Source organism: Strigops habroptila, chromosome 1 (genome assembly GCF_004027225.2).
Source record: "Strigops habroptila isolate Jane chromosome 1, bStrHab1.2.pri, whole genome shotgun sequence".
Classification (NCBI taxonomy): domain Eukaryota; kingdom Metazoa; phylum Chordata; class Aves; order Psittaciformes; family Psittacidae; genus Strigops; species Strigops habroptila.
Genome location: NC_044277.2, coordinates 114,148,171 through 114,158,909, shown reverse-complemented (window position 1 = coordinate 114,158,909; position 10,739 = coordinate 114,148,171).

Here is a 10,739-nt window from a genome sequence, read left to right as displayed (position 1 = left end):
AACACTCAAAAGGAAGTGTACTGTAGTACCTTAAATACACGTTCAACAACTATCAAATGGATTTCATGGCAGATAGGTAGAAGAAGAAAATGGTTTCACAGCAGCAGCAGTAGAAGATGCTGCTGATACCAGACTGCTGTAAGCCTGCCTTTATAATTTATGGCATTTGACCTAGCTGTGTGAGGTAAATTAATAAATCTGCAAGGATCTAGTCACAGTATTTCATGTCCTCCACAGAAGCTGAAGAGTTTGCACATCACTGACCATGATTAGTGAGACACTACAGCAGGTACCAGAGGCCAGCTGCCACTAAGAAGATGATGGAGGGATCCTACACGAGTGCCAAGTATGGTCAAGTAGCCCACATCCTATCTCATCTCAGATGCCTCAGGCATTTCAACACAACCAGGTACAGAAGTTTCACAGTTGTTCCTGTACTACAGAGAACCACATGGTTGTGGCAACTTTGAGGTATGCTACACCTGGGACTTCAGGCAAAGAAGATGAGGGAAGAAGAGTGGCTGAAGGAACTTCAGCTGTTTGCAGCTGCCCTCTGAGCAGCTGCTTTACCCTTGAGTGGTGGCTTTGCACCATACCACAGGTACCAGCCACATCCCATAGCACAGTGGAGCAGTCACGGGGAAGCTGAGCCTGCTTCCCCCAGCGCTACTGCCATTGCAACATATCTGTGACTTCGGAATGCCCGCAGGGAGGCGGCATGGAGGGATCCCACTGGCAGGCTCAAGGAGCTCTGTACCAGGACAGGGTGGGGGCTTGGTCTTGGCTTTTTGTCTTACCCCACTGGAAAAGCCAGTTCAGGCAGCAGTGCCTGGCACTGCTCTCACTGGAGGGAAGGAGGTCCCAGGACAGACCTTACACTCCTGCTCTACCTGCAGAGAACATGTTCTTTCTATTAATTGTAGCTCATGCTGAAAAAACACCTAAAAGCCCATTAGCCCGTTACAGAGTAAGCTACTGGGGGTACTTGATGTGGGGTAAATAAACCTTTCATAACTTACTAGCAAAACAGGAATAGAGGGTAAAAGTTCTTTGTGCAAAGCCCGTTACCAAAAATAAAGACTTCTTTCACTCTATTGTTAATGCAAGTACTGAGACAGTCCTCCCTTTCTAAAGTCTGGTTTTCCTAGCCCACAGGGGCCCACAACAGGTCAGTACCAGGCTTCACCCACTCTCCCTTGACACCACATCTTTGATGCTGTCATTGGTAAGTGCTTTCATTAAATAAGAAACTGTTTGGATTATTTGCCACGATCATGTGCTCAAAATTGCTTGTTTTACAACTAAAAATGATTCCTTGTCCTAGCTGTCACCATCTTGCTCGTGAATCAGATTTAGCCTCACTGCCATGGGATGTGAATGAATGTTGGGCTTGACTTCAGTGTCAGCTCAGCAGAACTTTGCAGCCATGAGAAAACACTTATACACTGATGGCCAGCCCTCTCCCACACCAGGTACTGCAAACACAGCAAAATCAGTGGGGACGTGTAGATTTCCAGCCTGTCACGCAGAGGGTGCGACTGCTTTGCCTTGAAAAGATAGCTGTAACAAGTGAAGCAGTTTTCCTTCATGAGCATATGCTTTCTGCTTTAATTTTTTGTGAGCAGTATTTTAAATTTTCACATATATCCAGAGGCACGTTTTAAAAGTCCCTTGGAAAAATGACACACATACTTTATTTCAGATTCAGTAATTTTATGTCACGCTACACAGAAACTTCAGTTCTTTATAGCAACCATATTTCTCTGGATGCATTTACCATTGCTATTAGTAGGCTAGGAAAGAAGAGTGAAGAAAGCTGGCAGGTGTAAGACTAAGAGGAACACATTTCAGAAGGCCTTTTTCAGACAACCAAGCAAAGTTATTATATAAACCCTAATCTTCAGGCTAAAAAAGTCAACATGAAAAAATTTCTCTCCCTTCTCCTCCAACCTCCCCCAAATAGCCCATGGTGGCAATTACTGTCGTTAACCTTATGGTCAGACATCTCTGACAAAGGGCAACTGGTTAATTTTAGATCTATCTACTCTGTCCTACCCAACAGCTCATAAAAAGTAAAGTTTCCTTTGAAAGATCTTGTGCTCCCCAGCTCTTGGGCAATTTTAGGAGGCAATAAAACAAAAAGGGTTAGGAGCACCTGTAGTATATCAGCAGCGATTGAGCCAGGTTTTTGGATAGCCCATTTGACTCACAACAAGAAACACGCCCTAAATGAAGCCAGAGCTCCTAGGTTTAGCCTAATTCTCCACGTAAACTGATCTCAGCACCACACAGCCACCTGGCATCTTCCAGCCCCAGTGGCAGCGCAAATTTCCTGCTGCAGCCTGACCCTTACAGCAGTGCCAGCAGAGCTGGAGAAGGCAGGCCTGCCGCATTCACACAGCCACTGATTTATTATCCTCTGGGCACACACGCATGACTTCCACTGCTAATAATAGACACTGCTTGCGCAATGAGGCAGAATAGACTCCCAAACTGCTGCTGCTTGCCTCCTGATCACTGTATCCCATGTGCCTCTGTTGGTCTCCATCATACCCTGCTTAAGCGCTTTGCAGTCATTATGGGCTTGATTCTCCACTGCTTCTCACCTTGTGCAGTCATTTGCACCTATGTAAAGTGAGTGCAAAGTGAGTTTACATCTACTTTGCACAGGTGTAAATGATTACACATACATGGAAGCTAAGACTATATTGAAGCTGCTCTGGCCAGAAATTGCATCTCTGTTGAAGCATAAAGAATTCATAGAGGGCAGGTGATGCAATTACTCAGTAGGGGAGGATAATGAATATGCCATCTAGGGCAAGTCCTTTTGTTTTAGTATAAGCTTGCCACATCTCATAGCACACAACCATAGTTCTCAGACGTGCAATGGTAATGCATAACTTTATATTTGATTCTTTTTAAAGCAACTCTGACGTTTGGTATTTAGCTACAGTGGGAGGGAGGTGAAGCTGGAAATGAAATAAGGCTAAAAGTTTATTGAAAGAATTTTAATGGCTTGGAAGAATTTCTAGATAACACAGTTACCGCTAGCACACAGATGCATGCCATCTCACTTTGGAAAAGGACAGGTTCCTGCCTTGCCTTAGTGCTACAGAAAACAGGGTTTGGCAGTTCTTTTCGATGAGAAAAAAAGTGAGTGGTAGTTTTATCAGCAACCAGTTGATATTATAAAGTAGATGAACTGGTTTGGGGGAACCTATCATTGAGTTACGTAGGTGAAGAGGATCTTTTACAGACAGTGTTATAAATAAGTCTGCTGAAAACTTACATGCAGAGTTCATGTATGTTAATGATACTCTCAAAAAGATTAAGAAAAAAATAGTATTGCCTTTCTGACCTAACTGTTCACAACTCATAATGCTGCAAGTAGATTCTGTTAGGGAGAGAAATTGCTCACTAAATAATGTGGTTTTGAGGCTAGCCTCTTTATTCATAGTGAAATCCAAAGTATTTTTCCCCTCAACACAGGAGGAATTGGATAGCAAGGGGTCAGCATTCTGCTCAGAATTCCATGTCCCTTTTGCAGGACACTTGGACAAAGAATATTTTTTTTCCTTTAGCTTTTCACCAAGCTTGCTGGATCAAGATACTTTATTTTTTACTCTTCTGCTACATTCTGTCCCTATTTCAGACATCCAAGTTTCACCAAACAAAACCAAGAGAGGCTTGTCTTTCCATATAGGCATGTGTAGCGATGTCCATTTTTCATATGGAAGCTGTCGAAACTGAGTTCCACAAAAGACTTAACTCCTTCCAGTTGAAAAGCAGCAGCTACTTTTAATCCATGAAAGTGCCTTTGCTCCATTCTCACCAATGCCATAAGTCTACAGTGGTGGTAGTCTAAAGAGTATATTCTTGACAAAAAGAAAAATGGTTTCTATTGTAATCATATTTTAAGTAGCTATTGTTAAATAATAAATTATTACATAATTATGCAATACCCTCTTACTGTTTTGCTATTCCACAATGATTTTATTCCATCCAAACAGTAGTGAAGATCTATAAATAAAACTTTTACCCCTAAGTGTGCTTCAGTAATACAATAAATCATCTCAGAGACCTGAAACTTTTGCTGCAACTGGGAAATGTTCAAATCCTGTATGCTGCTGTAGCAATAATGTCTCTAAACTAGAAGTTCAGTATCTGTTAGCATCTGTTTCCTATATGAGAGGCATTTTAAAATTCAGAAAAGCAAAGTGTGAATGATTACAAGAGCCTTTGTAACTCCACAAATGTGTTCTGGTGACCATTGCAATGGTTTTCTGCCACAAGCTCACCCAAGCTAGCTGGTGTTGTGCAGTATCTGCAAGCTTAGAAGTAAACCTCTTGTTAGGATATGAAGCCCTTCCTGATCCTGCACACCCAGGAGGAGCAGTTGTTTCTGGACAGCTCCACTGTCATTTTGTCAGCGGAAATTCCTCCTTCACTCCCCATTTGCCGAAAGCAAACTGCTTTTTTATTAGGAAATACTCTTTTTCTTTGGAGCTTTATTGCAGCCTGGCAGACTCAAACTTGTCTCAGACCATCTGTAAACCCACCAGGTAAGGGCCATGTTTTTTTATGTGTGCAGCAGTACTGCCCCACAAGTTGCTTGGACAAGAACAAGACAGATGCACCAGTGTCATGTGGAGATGCTTAAAAGCAGTTTGACTGTGTCTCTGCAGGGACACGCTTGATGTATAATCCCTTGCCCCATGGCAGGCAGTAAGCAGCTGTACTTAGTGGCCACTGAGGGCTTCATTCTCCCACTGTGAAGCAGATCTTTCCACCGAGGTCCACAGCTGTTTGTCAGATCCAGAGTGGAAAACTAGGCTGCTGTGATCCTTGCAGGTATGAACAGGACATGGGGCTGCCCTTCTTGTTCTGAATAACCAGTGAAGCTCAAAGATAATGTGAAAGCTCAGTCTTGCCTTCCCGAAATTCCCAGCTGGCCACACTATCTCCTGCACTTGACTCCAGTTAAACTGAAGCGACTGCTCCATGGCCACCTTCCTCTATTTTGGTCCTGTGCTGCTTTGACAAAGATAGGGAGGCCAACTCCAGGAACCTCAGCAGCAAAGGTTTGTAAGCCATCCTCAGCACCAAATACCAAGATGCCTGCATTTATCTCCATTCTTCTTCCCTTGTAGTTTTCTTCTGTATATTTACTACATCTGTTTACTTCATCTGCTTTCTGGCCCTCATCCCTTTTCCCCCTTTTTATTTGCTTCTCATCAGAAATTACCAGCACACAAGGGGGAATAGATTCCTGCTTCCAATACACTAATACTTGAGCAGCTAAAACCCCTTTGAGATCTTAGGTCTCAAAACAGGTTTCAACCTCTGGGAAGCAATTTCTTTGGCTAGAAATCTCCCATGGCATGCCACTTATAGTAGCACCATTCCCTGTTCTCTGCAAACCAGTTGTCTACAAATCATTTTGCTCACCTGTGCCACATACTTGTAAAGGATTTTCACAGGCAGGGGCTGTAAGACATGGTTTCCTGGCACTTACTCAGCTATTAGGCATAATGAAATCCAAACTGTTTATTAGCTCATCCACTATCTTGGCTATCCAGAAATCTAGCTCAAACTCCAGATGTCCAATTTGCAAACCCAACTTTCCCAACTGTTGGACGAATGCACATTTCCCTGTTACTGTCTCCATTTGAGACCAATTAGTTGGTTCACTTTTGGACAGTCTACTCCTAACTGGTTTTAGCATGTCTGCTCTATTAATGGTTATCCTTGAGGCAGCATCCACTTTTTCCATGCATTTTACAGATACCAGCAGATGATTTGTAGCTAGTCTCTTTCTGTTGCCGCACTGTGAGGATCTAAACGAAAAATGGGGCCTCATTTGTGTACCTCTAGGCTGCAGTGACATAATGTGGTGTCCTTGCAACTCTCATACTGGGAAAGAGGCTTTTTACTAGACTCTTGTGATATTTTGTTCTGGCCCAGCCTCCTATTATAACAAGTTGATGTTTTATAGCAACCTTTTTCACTATACCAGCGCTTAACTCAACTGCTTTCTTTAGTTTTTGCATTATTGCCAACTTCTCTTGTTTTACAAACCAAATCTATCACTTTTTCTAATTGTTCAAAAATGCCACAGACCAAACTAGAGTCACCTTTTCCATTTGACATCTCTGTGCTTATGGGGCTCATGGCAATTAATGTCCATCTTTCCTGCTAGCAGCTGCTTCCTTTCTTGGTTGGCTGCTGCAGAGAAAAACTCAAATGGTGAGGCAAATTCCCCAAGCCTTTGGGGTGTCTGATTTCCTTTTGCTGATCTGGCCCTGGAAGTTGAAGTCCAGCTGAATGTGCATAAATTGTTCCACTGCCCATTTATCCTGGGAGCCCTTGTTTGCACCAGATTATGCCAAGAACAGGTCTAGCCTGGTCCTCAGCCAGGCCAGAGGATTCAGCTTTCCCCTTGTTGCTAATTCTCTGATCTGGCTCTGTCTGCCTGATGGCTGCCTGCGTGCCACATCTCAACAGCTCCTGCAAACTTGGACCGCTCGGTTGTCTGTTGTGGGCTGCTCTGTAGCACGGACCAGAGCTGGCGTGCGTGGGCTGGCTGCTGGAAAGCTCTTCTATTCCTCTTCCTAGCCACTCACTTGGGTGAGACGCTGAGCAGAGCCAAGAAGCCTGTCAGGGAGTTTTCCCTCAAAGAAATCAAGGTTTGCATTATTTGAACTGGACAATCTCTCCTCTCCCTGATTGGCCTCTGAGGGTTATAAATGAAGTAGAAAATAGCTTTACTGAGGTCTTTTGGCTAACCCACTTGTGCAGCCAGGTGGTTGAGTGAGGTCTGCTCTGACCTCTGCCCCTTTCTCAATGCAGTTTCTGAAATCTGTCATTCCTTGCTGCTGCTCACGTCTATTAGCAGGTCCCGGGTTGTCAAGACACCTTTGAGTGTCCCTGGATCCATGGAAATCCTCCTCACTCAGACCAGACAGATCTCTGCTTCCAGCTATGGGGCTTCCCAGTCTGGCTAGACACTGTGTAGCTGTTACTCCAAAAGCAGTTTTGTTTCCATCTGCAAGTCATCTCTCCATTATCAAGACACTTCTGGATGATTCTTCCTTCTTTATTTCATGCTTTCTCCTTTAATGATGCCTCACGCTTCTAGCTGTGAGGAGAGGGGCTTGAACGAGCTCGAATGTGCTAAGTCTTGTCCCAGCCCTTTCCCAGCACCACACCGGCTATGCAGGTAACATTAACAGACAGATGGCTGACATGGGACAGCTCTGTCCTTCTACCACTTGGCACCATAGAGTCAAGAGGAGTTGAGGATGGAGGAGGAGAGGAGCACTGGGGAAGAGGAGGCATGAGAGCCATGGGGGGTGAGATGGAGCAGGGATGGAGGTAGAGCAGGACTTTGATTGCCTGCAGGCTCTGCAGGATGCAGCTGCAGATCAGATGTAGCCTGTGAGCCCATGCTTCCCACTTGCCTTTCAGATTTGTTTCCACCATGGTTGATTTTGATGGCATCTCCATTACTCTATCTCCCTTGAGCCTGTGAGCATACAGCTCCTCAGTTTCTCCTCCTGGATCCTGGCTCTTTCTCGTGACATGCACAGTAATGTTTCGCATTCCATGTCGCTTGCCAAAATTCAGAGTGCTGTGGGCTGTGTTGATTAGGAGATGAAAGGTGGTGATAGTCAGGCTTCTTTACTATCATCCTCTGTCCACAAGGAATGTGTAGTGTGCAGTTTCCCCAGTCACAGGAGGAATTAAAACCACTTTTTCCATGTTACAATTGTCTTAAATCAGCCCAGGAAAATCTCTCCTCTCCCATCCTGCCTCTGTTCTTGGAACCATAATCCTAATGTTTGGCATAACTAGGTTTGTTTAGGCTGTGTCCTTGGGATCTCTGATCTGCTATGCCTTCTTTTCACAAACACACAAAAACAGTAACCAGTGAGATATGAGACACCTGTAAGTAGAGGTAATTTCTTCATGCTATTTGTGCAGGAATGCATGTCTCTGCATGGAGGCCGCTTCATTTCTTCTGGTTCCACAAAACATCTTGAAGGCTTTTGTTTCTTTTATTTATCCCAAAGGGATGGTGGCTCTTACAGTCCTCCTTGACTCCTCTAAGGACGATCTCAGCACTCTCCTGGCTGTGAAATTGGCAAATCACTTTAAAGAAAAGGCAGGGTTGTGTTTTTGCAGGTTGTTAACAGCCATTTAGCCCTAATTTGCTTTTAGTGTTAATTAGCCCTAATTTTCAGGTAGTGCTAAATTTGCTTTTGCACTAATTGAAAGGGCACAAGATTACTACAAAGTCAGGTATCTTCATAGTAGCCTTAGTCTAGTCCAATTAGATGGATGTCTGCAAATAAACCACTGCCCTAGCTAAGAACAATCTTGGGACCATTAACTGAAAGTCACGGTAATGAGCAGGTCTAGGGGAAGGAGTATCCTCCTCTGCCTGTCTGAGATGGATTAGCACATCACCATCAGAAAGGCATCTCAGTGGCTTCTTGTGCCTGCTCTGGACAGCAAATGGAGTCTCCAACCTCAAGAACAGCCTATCAAGGTACTTCTGCCAATGCTAAATTCAATCATTAGGAAAAAAGTACTCACCAGGGACCTGTTCAAGTGTGATGCAAAGCAGCATGGGTGGGGAAGAGAGGTAGGGAAGCAAAGAGTGGCCTGACTAAAGCTATGACTTTGTAATTCAAATGGAATGAATTTAAATCCTTTGAAGGTTGTCCATTTGAAAACATTTCTCCTAACTTTTTTCCTCACATCAATTTGCTTATAGATTAATTTTTATAAGCTTTCCATAGGGGGAAAATTGATAATGTGACCCAAAATATTTCTCTTCCAAAAATGGCCAAGTTACAGTGGAAAAAACCAGTTCAGCCACGTAAAGATGTGATAGTTATAAAAGCAATGTGAGGGACTTGCACAGCTCTCCACCTGCAGCTGCTAATTAAGAAGCAGCAGCTGAAACCACGTCTTTCCCCTTCCTTGGAAAGGACTGCTTCCTGTCCGCCGACATGGACAGGATTTGGGGCTTGCTTCTGGGATTATCCACTGCCTCCAGCAGACAGCCAGTATGGGGGAAGACTTAAAAGCCCTTTCCCAACAATGATTGCTCTTTACTGGAGGCAGCAGACAATTGCAGAATTAGGCCCTAATTCTTTCTTGTAGGGTTGCAGCTAGGTGAGCAATCAAAGCAGCAGCAGTCTTAGGAAAGGGTTAAGTATTTATACAGCCAAATAAACTGGTCCAGCACTCACACCAGTGTTGTTGTGTTAGGTCTTCTACTTCCATGTAGAGGGACAAAGCTGGAGCAGCTTGTCTTTGGCCATGGCCCTTTCAGTTCCTCCATTATATCTATACTGTCCAGGGCATCCATAGGGTACCATGTACCACAAGACCTTTCAACATCTCTAGGCATTGTCAATAGACACCTCTCACTGACTCCCCTCCACCACTTGCTGCCCCGCGGTGCCCTGCCTACCCACTGCCCCCATACCCTGGGACTCCTCAGGACCAGACAAGGTGAGGAGGGTGCTGAAATCTTCACTGAAGACTGGACAGCCACCACTGGTGGTGTGCCAGCCATGCAGCTTGTCTCATTGCCTGGGATACATGACAACATAAGCTGTCTCAGGTGGACCTGGAGCTTGACCGTGTGGGGGCCACAGCCTCTTTTGTAATCTCATTTTGGTAATGGTTGATGCATGCTCTATATTTATTTATAGACCATGGTAGTTGTCAACCTTTAATGATGCTCAGACAGAAAGCCATGTGCTGGATTCAGAGACTGCAAGTGCAGAAGAGAGGATCTATGTGGCCCTCTTTAACTTTCCATTTACCATACGTCACATGCTGGTGCCTCATATTCGTTTCTCACATGCCTTTAAGATCCAAGCCAGAACAGGTCTGCATGTCTTTTCCCTTCTCTCTCTATGTAATGTACCTCAAGTTATAGCCTAAAGAAAGTCTCTGGGTACAGCCACTGAATATGGAGTGTGATGCACCTTCTTAACTCATTTCTCAGGCTGGGTGACCTGAAATGGCTGAGCTGAAAACACTTTCTAACTCTGAACACAACAAAACTGTGAGGAAGGTGCATAAGTCCCTGGAGGAAGGCTATCTGCTCCTTCCTGCCCTGCCCTGAGTGTTAACATTATCCCTTGCTTCTGCAGCCAGCAGTCCTCAGAGGGCTGCTTCTCCTGGTCAGCTCAAGCTAAGTAGTGCTGGCAATTTGCTGCCACAGGGCATGTCCCGTCCAAGAGACGGAAGAGGGCTGAGCAGAGCAGGCAGCATGTGGCTGTGATCACAGTGGTGCTGGTAACAGCCATATGCTGAGCTGTAGCTGTTACCCATCTCTAAGGGCAGGGTTTCGCTTGGTGACTGACACCTAAACAGGTGCTTCTGATGGTAAGTGTCCACAGGTGTCTGACATAGAGGGGACGTGTAGGCAAGGAAAGATGTAGCAAGGAAATTTTGCTTTAGAGGGAGCAGAATCTCTCTGCAGGCTCTGCTGGCAGTTTCAATGAGACCTCCATCATGTCAGTGGGAGTTTAAGTGCCTGGTTCACATGGAAACCTGCATTTTGACTCCCAGGTTTGTTGTCTTGAACTGAAACATGCCCACAGTGCTCTCAGGTGGAGATGCTCATCCAGCTCTGGGCTGGCTCGCGGACCTGGAAACCAGTCCCAGGAATGCTGTGAAAGCCAGGCTGCTATCTGCAGCTTGCAGTCATCCTC